At 43.3% G+C, this 18296-nt stretch overlaps 1 protein-coding gene across 7 annotated transcripts in view; it reads left to right on the top strand.

Moving 5' to 3' along the window:
• The window catches only part of LOC149139528 (uncharacterized), a 107414-nt gene that overhangs the window by 36251 nt on the left and 52867 nt on the right, over positions 1-18296 (top strand). The window lies entirely within an intron of this gene.

An 18296-nucleotide genomic window follows, 5' to 3' on the forward strand; every position in this document is an offset into this window, starting at 1 on the left:
GTGCAAGCTGAATTTCTGCATCTGCATGTACAACTGCTGCTTCATTTTGCACTGGATCTGAATCAATTTGTTTCTTATGAGAGTCTATTTCAATGTTCTGAATAGAAATAGGTTCAGAATGTTGACTCCACTGCTGTAATTCTTCTTGCTGAAGCTGAGATTCAAGTTCCAAAAATTCTACCTTTTCCTGTGTATGCTGCAGACAAGTTTGAATGTCAACAAGAGTAGTTTTGTTGATTTCGATTGTGTTGTCATTGGTGGACACGATTAGAGTTCCTAATAACTCCAATAGTCCATGAATTTTTGTCATTATTCAAACAATTCAAGTCAATAAATGACCACAAATGTAATTGTAAAGGAAGATAGCTAGCAATGCAATATTTTTCAAAATTAAATGTGCCTAATTATAGTAGGGAAATCCTTGAAGCTATACTGCTTTCTGGCTGCTGGTAACATTCAACAAATTTTAAAAGTACATCCAAGCTCTCATGTGAATAAACTACACCATCCACATCACTGTCATCTACCCGGGTTCTGTTTTCTCTTCAATTTCTTCAAATTTCAACGAGCATTTTATGTCTAACAATCACAATCCCACTGTTAAAGCTAAAGAGCCAAGCAACTTCAATGGTGCAGAAATACCTGTTCAAAAGCACACAAAATATCCGAGAGCTTCGAGAGTATCTTTCTTCAGTCAATGTTTTCTGAAATGCTGTCACCTATCCAACATTACCGAGCAGATAGTTGGGTGTTGTTCGAATAAGCAGATCACAACCTGGAGGGCGTGCACAGGCCGCAAAGGAAGAAGTTGAAAAATCAAATTTGCCAAAGCAAGAGGAGAAGAAACCTGACTTAATAAATCTGAGTGAGGCACCTATTTCTTCTGAAGAGCAGGAAAACAAATTTGCATTAGCCTTATTCACTGGTTCCTCAGCCACATCGTCTGTCTCAAACAATTGGGAAACATTTTCAACTTCTGAGGGACCTGAATCAAATGGGACGACTTCAGCTTGGCAAACCCCATTAGCTGAAAATGGGAAGGCTGGATGGGAGCTTGCTTTGGTTGAGTCGGCAAGCAATCTTTCCAAGCAAAGCAACACGATGTCTGGAGCAGTGTTGCACGAAGCGCCCCCCCGGTTCCAAGCCCCGAAGCGCGTCCCGTACGGAAGCGCCTAGGAAGCTTGGCCGGAAGCGGCGCTTCCGAATTCGAAAGCGCTGCTTCGGCTTTTTTAGCCGCTTCCTGGAAATTTGGAAGCGCTATACGGAAGCGCCGTTTCCGAAGCGCCGAAGCGCCCTTCGTACGGCGCTTCGGGCGTCGGAAGCGTGGCGCTTCGGAGGAGGAAGCGTACGCTTCCAGAAAAGCTTTCGGAAAAGCGTTTAGAAAATCGCTTTTTTTCAATTTTTTTTAAATTATAGGTGAGTTTGCTTGTTGGGGGTGGGTCCACCTTGGGTTAGGGTGACGAATGAAGGCAAAAAAATTATAAATATAGCAGATGCTCCCTCATGGTAATGTTAAATTCTTAAAGTAAAAGTGACATTCTCCTTTATTTTTCATTTTCATCCTTTTACTTAAATTTTTAACATTACCATGAAATGACTCAGGACGTTTGGGAGTGGTTCCAGCCTCATTGGACTTCATATGGAGAAAATAGAATTTCATATCCTATTCAAAATTCAGCAAACTTAATAGTTTTCAGGAATTCAGGATCAATGGGATTGTGGCATTTCATTAGATTATATCAAGTATGAAGGTATGCGATTAGCATTTAATCAAGAGCACCAAGCCCTATATGTACCCTAGTGTTGGTGGTGTTAATTGTTGAACTCCTTTGTCACGCGGCACGCCCTTAGCAAAAAATTACCTTTCAATCAAGTCAAAATCATCGATCAAACATGTTAAGCTTTTTCTACCATATTTTAAGTCTTGAATTAGGTAGTTTGATCAAAATTGGGCAATGTTGACTAATATCCCTAGACAATCGAGGTAGAGGCAAAGGCTAGACAAGAGGAGAAGAATCTAGATTCTAGATCATTAATGTACAATGGATGTTATATCTATCTTGATTTATGAAAAAATATGCATGTTTTCATGTCTTCTACAATTAATTTGGTATTTGGGATGTTTGTTTTGAGTATAAATGAAAAAAATAAAAAATAAAATATATATATAGCAGACGCTTCCGCGGACGCTTCGCTTCCTAGATTTTTGGAAAATGACGCTTCGGCGTCCCCGCTTCCAAAAAACGCTTCCGCTTCCCTTCCGCTTCGTGCAACATTGGTCTGGAGGTTTTGACCCCTTACTTTTGGATGGCTTATATGATCAAGCTTCAACTCGTCAGCCTTTCGTGTATGCTTCAATATTCATTTTCTTTATCATCGACGAAGGTAGCAGGTCAACCTTTCGTGTATGCTTAAGGCCAAACCATAATTTTGCAATGGACGTGTATCAGACGGTATTTGGAAACGGATCTGGCAGGAGAAGGCTACATATGTACATGTGGACGCAAGACTCAAAATTATTTAAAGAGAAAATTTCTTTGGCGTCCTTGAAGTTTTTAATTATAGTATTACGGATCGGATTGAATGGCCTCAACAACATTCAGACCATGGATGGGAAGAGACATTGAGAGTGCAGAATGGTTACAACCAGAGGGACCAATCTTGTGCGTAGTCGGCCAGCATTCTCCAACGATGGAACCTATAGAGGCACCGGATTATCTCCCTCACGATTGACTACCTAGACGTAGTAATGGCCCCATCTATGTCGTGGTGTAGTAGTAGTATCAAATCAAATCTTTAAGGACATGCTTCACCAGCTCTGCCTCATATCCGATGTAGGCTTCCAAGAGAGACAAAAGACGACGACGAGAGATTTTACAGAGAGAATCCTTCCACTAATCGATTTCAATTCCCACAATTTAATGGTGGCTATTGGGTTGTGAACAGTCGGACCAACATTATATACAAACCGACATGAAACAACTCCATGAGTAGGAGATTAATCAACACGCACATAATCACAGCTCTGACAATTGCATGCACCAATTTGAATGCCCACTATTGCAAACACAAAATTTATGAATTTAATTGAAATGTTCTCCAAACACCTGAATGCAAAAGATTACCACGATGACGATTCTGTTAGCATTGCCACTCTGCTTCGTTGAAGCATTGTGTGATAAATTATATGAGTGATGTTGTTCTACTGATGCCCGATAGGAAGGTACCGTCATAAACAATACACTTTCTCTAGGCCATAACCTAAACAAACTGAACTTTTGAAGGAAATTCTGACATAATCGCAGAAATCACAAATGCTGTGGTGGTATGCCGAGTCGAGCCGGTGGTTGCAGTGGAATGATGACTGGACCAAAGCCGCAGAGCATGACAGTCGACTGTGTGGTGAGAGGTATTACAGTGGGTAGCGTATTTAAAACCAGGAGGACATTCTGACCAGAATATTCAATGCAGAGTCCTCCAGTTATTTGATGTTGAATGCGCCTTCAACAACTAGAGATATATGCATAGTGGAATGATGCGGTTCTTTAATGCGATGTCCAGTGACCCCAAAGGCTCCTAGACATGATCATCATCGGCCTCCAGCTAGGCATTCATGCCACAGTCACAATGCTCCCTGCAGATGCACCAGCTCACCACTCGGTCTTCACTGTACCAGGCACACCATGCCAAAATCTTCTCCTTATGATAATGCGCCCAGATAACTCGTAGTCCATTCAAACATGCGTAAAGAGTGGAGAAGAAAGATTAGTCTGCCAATGCGTTACAAAATTTCAGGGGATTAAACGCAAACAACAGAGTTTTGTAAGTAGTTTTGGTGAGCAGAGGAAACGCTTCCGACAGGAGCAGAAATGTCAGAACTAACATGCAGAAAGGCCACTAAACAAAACAAGTGGCTCAAATATGAGCAGGGCAGGAGAACGCCCACTCTGATACCATGTTAAACACATACATGGCTGAAGCAATATGAAAGATAAACATTAGATTCCTTTTCTTATTCACAATGATACATATTTATAATACATAGGAGTGACCCTTGGTTTCATATTCCAAGTGGTCCCTTGGACTCCCTTTCGTTGTTCAGCTTCCACACCAACCCTTAAAGGATTAGGTATCCAACAGGATGTTTATCAAGAACACTAGGGATCTCAAAAGATATGCATATGCAGACCAACAACTTCTTCATAACATTAAACTTTTAAGTGCAGGATATGGTGCATCTAGGCCTTCCATCTTGACTTTAAAGGTCAACTGTCTCTTACATTGATAAATGAGAGGGTCATCAATAAGACATCATCAATAGCTGCATCTTTATAATCCAATCAACTTGGCTTGTCCATAACTTCCTCTGAATATAGAGAAAGTGACTTTGCCAAAACATAATCATCTAGCCACCTGTGACCTGTCCCTTTTCCAGCTATAGATCCTCAGGTCCATGTGCCAAAGTCATCAATCATAATCATAATCAACTGCCAGGGATTCTATAGCTCCCTCTAAATCCTTGCATCAGTTGATCATCATTTTAAGATGAGGTTTTATTGGACAGCAACTGTAACAGAAAATTTAAATCAGAGACAGCATTATCATTATGGTCCTTTTTCCACTAAAGTGAAGAAATCCTTCCTTCAATCAACCAGGCACCATGACAGCTACCAATCCTTCCTTGTTGCACCATGACAGCTACCAATCGTTTATACGGAGGTTCTTCTCATCCAGGCATCTGTATACAACTATACTTTATAAAAAATTAGGCTTTACATAGATTGCTCAATGACCCAACCAATATCAGGGTCCTCTCAGTTTCCTTCTTCAATACATTCTCCAAGAAGCACCACTGTCCTTCATGATTATAGGGGCTGCTGCAAAGGCTTGCTTCAAGATGCCATATATATTAGCTCTCAACAACAACTTCTGATAGGACCTACTAATGTAGACTGCTTCAAATCTTGGATCAAATGCTGCAGAGATTTAGAGTTTGTTACAAAAGAATATGTTAATGAAAGCCAGTGAACACTTGCTATAGTCTAGGATCAGTGACACGGTGTTTATCACGCAGTGCAATACAACTTTGACTTTATTTCTCAAGCTAATGGAGTTATCTGTACGTGAAGTACTTCTGTCATAGAGGAGATCTGATCATCTGTAATACTGAGAGATGCCAAACAGTCCCACAACAATCTTCCTTCAATGATGAAATCTGTTTGCCCTTGTTAATATGACTATACTGTCCTTTGATGATAAGGATGTACTGCACTGAAGACAGCCCTGTAGGTCTTACTGCATGATGTCTTGCTACATTACTTGTTTTCATTACTAGACCTTATCTTTATGCCACTAGATGAGGGTACTTGAACTATTATAAGGCTGATGTACTTAACCTGATTCTTCCAAATTGTGAATTGATCTATAAGCTTTTGATAATGATGATGAGACTTGTTGTAGGGACTAATCGAGGATGAAACACTTTTCTTCCAATGCCTGCTCTGATTTTGATGATAAAAGTCCTTCAATAATTGTTGCAAGAGACTTACGAGATCAAGATCTTCACTGCTGTGTCTCCAATTAGTCATCAACAGCTTGAAAATTGCATTTTGAGTAGGTCAACTATATTGTTTTGAGGCAAAGGATCTTTGCATAGATTTGATCACTGCTGGCATCCTTTCTTGTAGCTGCTTCAGTTAGGTCGGCTCCAATTTTGTACAGGATGCAAGTAATATATGTTTATTAGTAGCAACCTTGATCCTTTCAACACTGGTCTCAACTCAAACAAATGTTCGTTGCTCTTCTAGACATGGAGACTGATCACTGTGAATTGCCTTCAGTGATGAGAATGGCAAGCTCCTGCCATACTTCTACTCTCCTTGTGCTGCATAGGCTAAGTGACCTCAATTCTGAGTTATGCACCAGCTATCATAAGATGCCAAACTTCAACAACACTTGACCATAGAGATGCTCACTGTTTTACTTCTAAATTAATTCCAACAGTTTCGTTTATGTTGCAAAAGAGAGATATGTTACTTGCAGACCGAGATACCCAAATGTAATGTCACATATGCCTTAAAGTATATTTCTGTTTGAGGTCTGTAATATAAGAATTTTTGTTGTTTCAAAAGAGAGAGTCGCAATCAAAAACACTCAAGCAAATCTCTAATCATGAAAGTTTAAAGAAATTTAACTCTGAACCACATAAGATACCACCATACGGAACTCTGAACTTTGAGTTATAGTGACTGTCCTGAATTCTTTTGCCAGAGGTCCGAAGTTGGGTAGAAGACTCCGGTATAAACAACAGGACTGAAGGTAATGAGGGTCAAGGAACTGCGCTAGGTTTTGCAAAGCATCCTGCAATAAGACCGAATCTCCAAGAGATAAAAATAAATGATAAACAAACCCTATCCCTCTGTTGATGTTTTCGTTACTGCTCCTCAGGGTTACCTATAGGTCTCGATAGAGATCTCAGCCTTGAAGGATACTTCTTCTCCTTAGAACAAAGATCCTTAACTTGCCATTATTACAGCTGAACACTTCAGACTTGCAGAGAGAGGAGAACATGGAGATTTGTCAACAAATTTCCCTTAGTGATTGCTTTCTCTTTCACTCTTCCTTGGGCTTGTCCTCACCCGAGCTCTGATACCATGTTAATTTTTGAGTTAACATGTTCTTTGCTTAGGACAATTACTTCAGAGTTCCTTATTAGCCCGATTATTGATCAATTTCATTTCCATTAGCAATCACATATTGATAGTAACTGAGGAAAGAACATAAATGAAAAGTGTTGAAGACAAGCCAAGAGAAGAGAACACAAGAATATGGCACAAGCCAGGGAAAAACCCCAAGATGGGGAAAACCCTTGATCAATTCTTCTTATTATTATAATCAAATGTTCAGCAGAGAGAGAGAGAGAGAACAATAGTTCAAAGTCAAAATTGACTTGCCAATTTGTAGATCTAGTATCACAACCTTTAGACAAGTAGATGGCCCAATCACAATTGTAATTATGGAGCAGTCAAGTTGTTCCTGATGTCATACAGCTGAGGAGACTAGGTCTGGTTAGGGTTACTTGCAATTCATTAAGAAGCTACTGTAAGCTGTCCAATCTATCCAACAAGCATCCAAAATTATCCAATCACATCATCTCTGCACATGCAATTGCTGGAGATTACTGTTGATGATTGCTGCTCCTGGTTAGGGTATGTGACATACTGCAACAACCCTCACAAACATATCCAAAACATCCTTCTATTGCTGTGGCCTCTCTTCATGATAAGCTGACCTCCCTCTGGTACAAGTCTGCACTTAATTCAGCCCTCAAATAGGCCTCCACATCTACCAATCTTCACAAAATTAGGGTTGCGGCCCACCTGGGTAGATGCATACCCTCTCGGCCTATCAATCAGCATGATAAGGCCTTCGGCCAGCTTGAGAAGAGGTCCAGTAGGTGCAGCCCACCTAGGAGAGGGATTTCTCATCATAAAAAATACACCCACACACTTCAACTCTTCCTTATGCCTGCAGTCAACCTTAGAGGCAACTCAGACCTGCAATAGAAGATATATAAGCCCAGAACAGTCCACTAATGTGCCCAAACTTGACCCTAAGAGGCTCGGCCTTCGGCCTAAGGGACTCGGCCCATCAAATAGCCTTGCCATGGCACCAATCTAGCCCTTCATTCTGTTGATTTGGGATAGCATCGGATGTGCTCTAGCCACGAAAATTGGCGGAGAGGCTAAGGCACATGAGATCCCCAATACCCAAAAAGGGTTTGGGCTGATTCTAAACAGTTTGGGAGATATTAAAATAATTAATATTTTTAATGGAGTCCCTAAGTCTAAACTTAGGGAAATTAAAATATTAATGTGAATTAATATAACACTGTGTTAGAATGGTCCAAAAGTCATGGATCAAGCCAGATCTAATCTTAGCTATTGATTAGGGACTTAATCTCGGCTATTGATGTGTCAACGAAAAAGTATAAGAGGAGGCTTGAGGGTCACTTGGAGAACACACTGAGTTGATCAAGTTTTCGACTTTCTGGGGCTGGGTTTGCTGAGGAAGTCGGGAGAGTGATCAGAGTTGCAGCTGAGGGGCAGTGAATACAGAAGCAGAAAGGCAGAGATAGCACCAGGAGGATCAATGCAGTAGCCGAGAGAGAGGGACGCAGAACCAGCCAAGGGTTCACGCAGAGGTAGCTAAGAGCTGCGCAATGCCTTAGACGGCTAGCATGGGTGACGCAAAGGGCCAGAGGGCTGACGCAGTGCCTCCAGAGGCTGACGCAGGCCAAACCAAAGTGACGCTAGGAAATGCTGGGCTAGAAAGGGCTGACGCAGTCCCTAAAGGCTGACGCTGGGGTTTTGTGGGGAAGATTGGAGCCGTGAAGCTGCCGGATTGATTATCAGGGGTTTCAGCCAGAACATCTATCTCCGATTGAGAGGTACTACTGCCGAGATTTTTCTCTGTTGGGTGAGCTGGTTTTGGCACCCAGATTGTACTCTGAAACTGCTTAATAAATCAAACCCTCAAATAGTTGCACCGGTTTTCCCGCATTGGATTTTTCTGGGGACATTAGTCCAAAAACAACAGTGTCACTTGTGTGCTTGTTTATATTTCCTTCAGTTGATGATCTGTAATGTATTGAGTATGTACTTATGTTTATTTTCAATATTTACATGGTAAATAACTTGTTAATTAATCAGAACAAGTAGGAAGAAATAAATCAGAAAGTACATGAAGGGTTCCTAATTGTTAAACTTAGAAACTTCAACATGGTATCAAAGCGTGGTCGCAGATCACAGGAAAACTGAGGACATCAGCTGAGCAGAGCAGGAGCAGCAGAAAACAGCTGTACCGAGTGACAAAAGTTGTTCCTAGCAGAGTAGCAGCAAGGAAGGGGTGACGCAGTGCCTGCGTCATCAAGATTGAGCTAGGAAGAGGTCAGCGCAGAGATTGAGGAGGGCAGAAAAGGCTCACACAGAGCCACACAGAGACCAGGAGGGTTGACGCAGTTGGCTAGGGGAGCATTTCAGCCAGTGCCTGATTGCGTAGAGCCTAGGAGCTCTAACCTTCAATTTGCTGGGGTTTAGGAGGCTGTGAGTAAGTTGCAGAATGGATCTGGTGGGATACTGTAGTCAGAATAGTACCTAACAGGGCAAGGCCAAGGAGGAGGGAGTTGCTACCAAGGATTTCTAGCTGAGAAATCTGAATTAGTGGTGCAGCTGCACAAACGATTGGAGTGGGGGCATCTCGACATTGGCAGAAGGGTTTGTAGGAGGGAAATCGAGGCTCAGAGGGAGTCATACCAAGAACTTTTAGGAGGGAAGTAGAGGAGCAGTGAGATGGCAGTGAACGAGGTAAGAGACCAGGACAGACTGGATGGAGCCTCAAACTTCGTAGTCTAGAAGGCCAAAATCTTATCCGTTCTAGACAGAAATTGTGTCAAGCACTTCGCCTTGAGGACGATAGCGATCTTAGTTGACCTAACTGATAACGAAAAGTACGAGGAGGCAATGGCGAGGGCCAAGAGCATCATCCTTGACAGGGTCAAGGATCATGTAGTACCACATATTGCCGAAAAGGACACGGCAAATGAGATGTGGGAGGCCCTAAAGAAATTGTACTAGCATACTTCTGTGTAGAGAAGGATGTTACTAGAAAATCAGCTGCGGTCATACCAGATGCAGAAGGGAGAATAGATCGACACCTTCCTCGGTTGATTAAAGGAGATCCGGGATTAGCTGACTTCCATAGGGGCCATGCCGGATCAAGAATTGATGGTGAGAACAACCCTGAATGCAGTGTCTGAAGACTGGGAGGTATTTGTCCAGAGCATACTGGGCAGGGCGACCCTTCCAGATTGGGAGGAAATGTGGGCGGCTCTTCGCCAAGAAGAGATCAAAAGGCTGAGCAAGGCGGGAAGCAGCGACAAGGAGATTAGAATCGAGGAGGAGGTGGATGCTGCCCTGGCTGAGCAAGGCGGGAAGCAGCGACAAGGAGATTAGAATCGAGGAGGAGGTGGATGCTGCCCTGGCATCTAAGGGAAAGCAAGAGAAATGGAAGAAAAAGGACCTCTCCAAGGTCAAATGCTTCCACTGTGGGGAACTGGGTCATTATGCGACCGAGTGTCCAAGGAAGAAGAGCAAGGGAGAGGCCTCCGAGACTAAGGCTGTGCTAGTAAGGGCAGAGAAGGAAGTGGAGACAGACGATGACTGTGCCATGAGTGCACACACGCCACTTGAGTGGAAGTGGGGAGACATCGAGCTATAGTCAGACAAACTACAGGGGATGAGGGGCAGGATCCTCGAGGTACCCAACCTCTTGGATTATACCTTGCTACGGGAGCCCCGATGAGGAGTAGCAGTACTCGCAGATGTCAGTAGAGACAGATGTGGCTGGAGTGACATAGGTAGCTACAATGCAGAATTCCCAGGACAACGTGAGGCAGTAGTGCGAGAAGCACGAGAGTGTTGCACCAGTGTAGGATGGCATAGAGAGGTGTGCAACAGTGCGAGATGCATGGAATAGTTGTAGCAGCCAGAGAGGGAGCACTTGTCAGCGACAGAGGGAGCTTCAGCATCGTGGGTGTCTCTAGCTTGGCAGAGATGTCAGAGTTGAGAGATCAGTTACTTACTTCTCAGTAACTGGGTTGCAGTGCAACAGTTAGCAATGGCAGTGCTATGGGTAGCACGATGCAACAAGATGAGAGGGAGTTGCAGTACAGATGCAGCAGTGGTAATGGCAGGGCCATGGGTAGCAGTACAGGATGCAACAATGCAGATGATGGGCAACAGGCCTAGCATCAGCACAGGGACTGATGCCGGATGATCAGAGTGATGCTCAGTGAGGAGTATTGCTAGAGCACAGTCCTCGCTAAGAGGGAGTGTTGATTTGGGGTAGCATCGGATGTGCTCTAGCCACGAAAATTGGTGGAGAGGCTAAGGCACATGAGATCTCCAATACCCAGAAAGGGTTTGGGCAGATTCTAAACAGTTTGGGAGATATTAAAATAATTAATATTTTTAATGGAGTCCCTAAGTTTAGACTTAGGGAAATTAAAATATTAATGTGAATTGATATAAAACTGTGTTAGAATGGTCCAAAAGTCGTGGATAAAGCTAGATCTAATATTAGCCGTTGATTAGGGACTTAATTTCGGTTGTTGTTGTGTCAACAAGAAAAGTATAAGAAGAGGCTTGAGGGTCACTTGGAGAACACACCGAGTTGATGAAGATTTCGACTTTTTGGGGCTGGGTTTGCTGAGGAAGTCGAGAGAGTGATCAGAGTTGCAGCCAAGGGGCAGTGAATACAGAAGCAGAGATGTAGAGATAGCACCAGGAGAATCAACGCAGTAGCTAAGAGAGAGGGGCGCAGAACCAGCCAGGGCTTCACGCAGAGCCAGCCAGCAGCTACGCAATGCCTTAGAGGGCCAACGTGGGTGATGCAGAGGGCCAGAGGGCTGATGCAGTGCCTCCATAGGTTGACGCAGGCCAAGCCAGAGTGACGCTGGGAAACGTTGGGCCAGAAAGGGCTGACGCAGTCCCTAGAGGCTGACGCTGGGGTTTCGTGGGGCAGATTGGAGCTGTGAAGCTGCCGAAGTGATTATCTAGGGTTTCAGCCAAAACATCTGTCTCCGACTGAGAGGTACTACTACCGAGATTTTTCTCTATTGGGTGCGCCGGTTTTGGCACCCAGATTGTATTATGAAACTGCTTAATAAATCAAACCCTTAGATAGCTGCACCAGTTTTCCCGCATTGGGTTTTTCCGGGGACATTAGTCCAAAAACAATGGTGTCACTTGTGTGCTTGTTTCTGTTTCCTTCAATTGATGATCTGTAATGTGTTGAGCATGTACTTGTGTTTACTTTCAGTATTTACATGGTAAATAACTTGCTAATTAATCAAAACAAGTAGGAAGAAATAAATCAGAAGGTACATGAAGGGTTTCTAACTATTAGACTTAGAAACTTCAACACATTCTTCGTTGGAAATACATGCCTTCTGCAGCCATTTCAGAGAGAAGAAAATGAGTGTGAGGTGCTCAAATGAGGTTGGAGGACACTCCATTTTATAGGAGAAGAAGAGTGGTTTCACTTGTAAAATTAACTCCAAGCCGACCTTAATAAATTACACGTGGGTTTAATTTCAAAAATATATTTCTCCTTACCCAAATTTGATGATCTTTAGGTTGATTTTTGTCCTCTCCAAAACAGGCATTTAATGCAATAATTATCTTCTTCAAAGGAGCTGCCCAAAGTGGAATTTGGCCCTAGTTGCCAATTTTAACAAGGCCCAATGTCACCTCAGCCAAAACCTCCTGCTCTTTACGGATTTTCACTGATGGGAGGAATCCCGGTAAAGGAAGAGTCACTTAAAATTGATATGGTAATTATAAGGTACAAAGTGACTCCACTAGAGCTCATTCAAGAGAGAGGCACAACAATGGTACAAGGCTTCAAAGAAGCAAATCGCTCTCAAAGAAAAGCCCTAGAAAAGGGAGGCTCAAGACCTAGGGTTTTGAGGTTTTTCGATGGTAATAGGTAGTCGCAAGGGCAAGAACAAAGAGAATGAGTTTCTTGCAAAAATGATTAGCGATTCCAAGGCTCATGAAACCCTCAAGAAAGTCCTCAAGTTGGGGGAGAAGAAACTAGGGTTTCCCTCTTAGGGCAATGCCTAGGGCAAGAGATTTTATGAATGAAATTTGAGTGGATGCCCACCAAAATAATAGGTTAGGTAGCCTCTACCTATCTCTTGATGTTTAGGCTCTCAAATCACCAAAAATCCTCCTCCCTAGAATTTCGTTGTAAGCCCTAGATTTTCGCCCTAGCCTTAAAAGGACTGAATTCAACTAGAAAAATTTATGGAAAAAGGTTGGGGTTAATCACCAAGGACTTGGACTAGTGCCTTGTCCTTTGGGAATATGGAGCCAAAGGTGCTCTAGCTAAGCCAAATTTGTTAAGGAGGGCAAAATTTGATGCCCTAGGTATCACAATTTCAGCATTTACCCACTCAATGATAAATGGAGATTGATGGAGGAATTCTTATAACTCTCCATCAGACTGCTACTAGACTGCAACTGTCACTCTGGTATTGACTGCATCAACTGCCACTGATCCATCCTGCTACTGAATATGGGAAGATTTGGATGTGAGACCAAGACTGATCATCCTAGATGGTGTGAGGGGTGCCCTAATACCTCATTTGTCCGAGAAGAACACCGCACATGAGATGTGGATGTCTCTTCAAAATTTGTTCCAGAATAAGAATGAGAACCAAGTACTGGTATTGGAGGACAAGTTGAAATCCACCAAGATGATAAAGGGTGAAAGCGTGACCTTGTATCTGACGAGATTGTCTCAGGTCAAAGATGAGCTTGCTGCCATCAATGTGACTTGTTGATTTTGGGTAGCATCGGATGTGCTCTAGCTCCGAAATTTTGTGGAGGGGCTAGAATACATAAGATCTCCAAGACCCAGAAATCGTTTGGAGAAATTCCACCCGGATTGTGAGTTATTAAAATAATTAATATTTTTAATGGGGTTCCTAAGTCTAAACTTAGGAAAATAAAAATATTAATGGGTATTAATAAAAATATGGGTGAGAAGCTTCTAAGAGACAAGGATCAAGTTTGTTTTAATCTTAGTCATTGATTAGGGACTTAATCTCGGTCGTTGATTCATCAACAGGAAAAGTATAAGAGGAGGCTTGAGGGTTAGTTGGAGATACACCAAGTGATTAGTCAGTTCGATTTTTCTAGGGCGAGGTTTGCTGAGAAAATCGAATAGGTGATCTGAGTTGCAGTGAGAGGGGCAGAAGCAGAGATTTGGATCGGAAAGGAGTTTTGAGCCAAAGAGTACCGGACAGAGAGGCAACAGTAGCATCAGAGAGGCAGCGCAAAGGCCTACGCAGCCCAAGAAGGGGCTCATGCAATGCTGACACAGGCCAAGAGGGTCTCTTGCAGTGGCAGTGCAGGATATTCATCAGAAGTTCGAGATTTTGTCAGAGAAGCGAGGTTCTGAGCCGGGAGGGCTGAACAATAATCTTCCTCCAGCAAATCGATCCAGTAGAAGGGGTGACGCAATCTCCTAGAGGCAAGACGTTGGCCCAAGCAGTGATTGCGCTGGGATTTCGCAGTGTTTGCTGGAGTCAGGCCACTCAGTGGATCAGTTGTGACTTGGAGAACGAGGTAAACCCTCGTATGTATTTCTTGCTGCCGAGATTTCTCTGAAAGGTTAGTTGGTGTGAGAGGCAACCTGTTGTACTCAGATTCTGCTTGCTTAATAATACAAACCCTCTATTTGCTGCACCGGTTTTCCCGCATTGGGTTTTTCCAGGGACGTGTTGTCCAAAAATAACGGTGTCCCTTGTGTGTTTGTCTCATATATTTTTAGTTTATGATCTGTATGTCAGTGTAGTCTGCAATAGTGTTTTTCATCATTATTTATAAATTAAATAACTTGTTGAATGTAATAACAAGTAGGAGATGATAAACCAGTGATTGCAGTAGGATTTTTGATGTGTAGATTCAGAAATTTTCACATGATTGTCTCAGATGGAGATATGGTAAGGATTTCCTTGAAAGGGTTCACCAAGGAATGAAAACCCTTCATCAAAGGAATCGTTTCTAGGGAGAAGCTGCCAGACTGGGATAGGTTGTGGGATGACTTCATTCAGGAAGAGTTGCGAGACGAGGATCTTCAGCCGAAGCAGAAAGCTTCAGATGATGACATGGCACTTGCATCACGAATGAAGGGTAAGCAAAAGAAGGACTTGAGTAAAGTCAAGTGTTTCAACTGTGGTGAGATGGGTCATTTTTCATCAAGATGTCCAAAGAAGAAGAAGGGAGATGATGAGAAAAGAAAAGGGAAGCAGGCCGCCCTTATTGCCAATAAAGCAGAGATGGATGAGCTCGCTAGAAGATTGGAAGATGAAGAGGAGGATTTTGCTATGATTTCTCATTTCTTGCAGAGTACTATCAAAGAGGATGGATGGTACATGGACAATGGTGTGACGAAGCATATGACAGGGTCACAAGATATTTTTGAGACTCTAGCTGGATGGGACTCGAAGTTGCACATGGTGTTGGGCGACAAGAGTCAGTTGGAGATCCGAGGATTGGGTGTTGTGCCATTCAGAATGGAGACATGACATATGATGCAGGTCCAGGATGTATTGTTTGTACCAGGACTCAGATATAATGTGCTCTCCGTCTTGATGATGGAGAAGAAGGGGTTTGAGGTCTTGTTCCAGGATGGAAAGGCAAGACTCAGGCTCAAAGGCTCTAAGTCCGATGGGATTGTACTCAGAGTTAGAGAGCATGGTCTCTACAGGTTGACTGCCAAGCCTGAGGATCATGGAAAGAAGCAGGGACAGGTGTAGGTTCCAGAGAAGCAGGAGCAAGTGTAGGCTTCAGAGGAGAAGGCACAGGTTCCCGAGAAGAAGGTACACTTTTCCGAGAAGGTCCAGGTTCTAGAGACTCAAAAGGAGTCTAGTTTGAGAGGGAGCTTGCAGATTCAGAGGGAGACTTTGCAGCCCAAGAAGAGCGCGTGGTCAGTGGTGAGCAAGGGTGCTCCTACAACTGCCAAGAAGGAATCATGGAAAGAGTGGAAGACGTTACAGGATAAGAAGAAGAAGCAGGTTGCTTCTGGTAGTGACAACGACACTTCCGAGAAGGGTGTAGTTCACCGTACAGGGATTGTTGCGATTGTGAGCGCCAAGAGTTGGGCAAGTGTTGCGAGTAGTGATGATGATGACGAGATACTTCCTAGTCTTGGAAGTACCTCCCTCGCTAAGAGGGAGTGTTGAATTGTGTAGCTTGGGAGGTACTCCAAGCCCTAGGGTTCAAGGTTTGGAGGACAAAGCACCACAAGGGCAGCTTGTGAGCTTGGAACTCAAGTGCAGGGTTTTGGCACCCATCGTCTTTTTGGGGCAAAACCATGATGGATTCACGGCATGTGATGGATGAGGACGATAGTGCTCAGAAGGACGATTCAAACGCATCGAAAATCATCAGAATCCAAGTTGTCGTTAGAGAGATATGAATTTTTGAAGTTGACATAATTAATTTAGTTGTCAAGTAGGCCGACTTGATAAGTGTCACTTCAAGTGAGACGTTGAGCCATTGTATGTGTATAAATACAAGGCGTATTGAGGTCATGTAGAGCATCCATTTTGTGTGCAACACTCATACAAAAAGAGCTCTGAAATTGCAGGAGGCCGCAACAAAGAGGAGACAAGACAACGTGGGTTTTGGAGGTCTGTTTCAGGGTTATTTTGAGGACTGAGTTGCTGTGAGGGGAGGTCGAGGCAACTCCCTAGAGGGCCGAGGCAAGAGAAGGTTGTTTCAGCTTGCGTAGAAGGATCTTGGGTGCATAAATCTTGGAGGAAGGGCAATGTATGCTGTTGTAGGTAGGTCGTAGGCCCTACCTCATCTTTGGAGGGCAACGTGGAGTTGTTTAAGGGTTGTCTATGCTCAGGACAACAGCTAAGGGTGCCAACATTTCTCCAAGACCAGGCCGCAGCCAAGGAGGGTTGTTTTGGTGGCTGATTGGGGGCTATTACAACAACTAAATGTGCCCTAACCAGTCACAGATATAACAACAGTAACGCAGACTTGGACAACAATGTTAATGAGTGTTGGATCCATGTTTTTGGGTCAGTTTGGATCAATTTTATAAGCAGCCTGTGGGAGCCAATTTGGAGGCTTGTTTGAGTGATCATAAGCCTTCATCGGTGCAGATTCCGCAGTGATTGGATTGGGTATCATAGAGCTGATTGGAGGGCAGTGTGTTGGCTACCCAAAGTAGCCCTAGAGCAACAGACAAGAAGGACATTGTTGGTGCGTGTTTGGGTGAAGGATTGCAGCCTTATGTGCAACACTTTGATGGACGAAAGTGACTGCTAGATTGGCAGATTGGAGCTCGGGAATTAGGCCTACCTAGAGAGCAGTTGATGAGCCCATGTTCATTGTAGCAGACATGACTTGCAGTAGTGATAGGAGGCAACCCTTTTGGAGTCTCGATGTGTAAATGCCTTGATGGACTAAGGCACTACTAGTGAGCAGTACGTAAGCGAAGGACCAGCAGGACGACATATGACATAGAAGTTGCAATGAAGTTTGTCATTGTATCTTGTATACCATAGACTGATGTATTATTAAGATTTGGTTTAATATAATGAAGATTGGGATTGTACAATATTGTACAATTTTGTTTAAAATTGTGTTTATTGTGCATAGGTGATTTACTGCTTTATATTTCCGTTGTGCAAAGTAATTTATGGTTGAAATTCCTGGTTTGGTAGCGTCAGTGATTTTAAGACTCTAACCTAGACCCAAGGTCATGGAAATTCAACAACATGCTGGGGTACAAGGGTAGCTAATAAGAGTGAAGCCCACACTTGGGTTTATAATGTATGGGAGGGAGAAATCATGGTGCATGAGGTGCCCCGACCTTGATTTTTCTACCCTTCTTTATGTTCCTTTTGCCTTTTTATGATTTCCTTTGATTAACTACTTGGGGCTCAAGGTGTAAGAGCATGATGTATAAGATATAGCAGCGAATACCTCTTATAAAGGTAGGGTGGTTCATTACCCAGCAGGGGTTGGGACAATCATGGGTTCCTATATGATGAAGGAGGTTCATAAAACTTGTAGGAACTAGGGTGTTGGCCATTAGGATGGAGTAGAGCTCATGTATTGGCTTTTGCCCATGTGTTAAATGTGTCTGTCCCGGCTATCTTTTGCATTTTGTGGTACATTTTCCTGTTGAATGTGGCCAAATATGTTTTTATCTTTCTTTTTAGCCACATCAACCTCTAGGCTTCATTCCAGGCCATGGCCCAAGGTGTGGGCAAGGGGAAGGGGCAAGCTAATCTTATGTGGACCCAGTGGAGGAATGTGGACCTAGGTGGGAGAAATGATTAATGGGGTAATAATGAGTGGAAGGAGGGTAATATAAGCGAATAAAGGAGCGGGACCATGCAACCAAAATCGGGTTTTCACATGAAATACCATCCCTAAAGCCAAATGGTCAGTAAAAGAGATCCCACAGGATTAGGATGCAAGGTTAATATCCAAAAGGGGGCTAGGGGACAAGGGCATAGACTTAAGCCATTCTTTCCGCTGAATCCCCCCTTTAATCCATGCCCAGAAGTGTCCATGATAAGCAAACTACAATACTCAATTACAAATGACAAGGCATACCTTTAGGTTCGAGAGGCCCATCTTCAAACATACGATCATGACAGATGGGCAAGGGACCACATTGTTGGCTCAGGTGGCGGAGAA

This window comes from Pinus tabuliformis, chromosome X (genome assembly GCF_031772625.1).
Source record: "Pinus tabuliformis cultivar Carrire ecotype Pingquan chromosome X, CPIR1, whole genome shotgun sequence".
NCBI classification, from domain to species: domain Eukaryota; kingdom Viridiplantae; phylum Streptophyta; class Pinopsida; order Pinales; family Pinaceae; genus Pinus; species Pinus tabuliformis.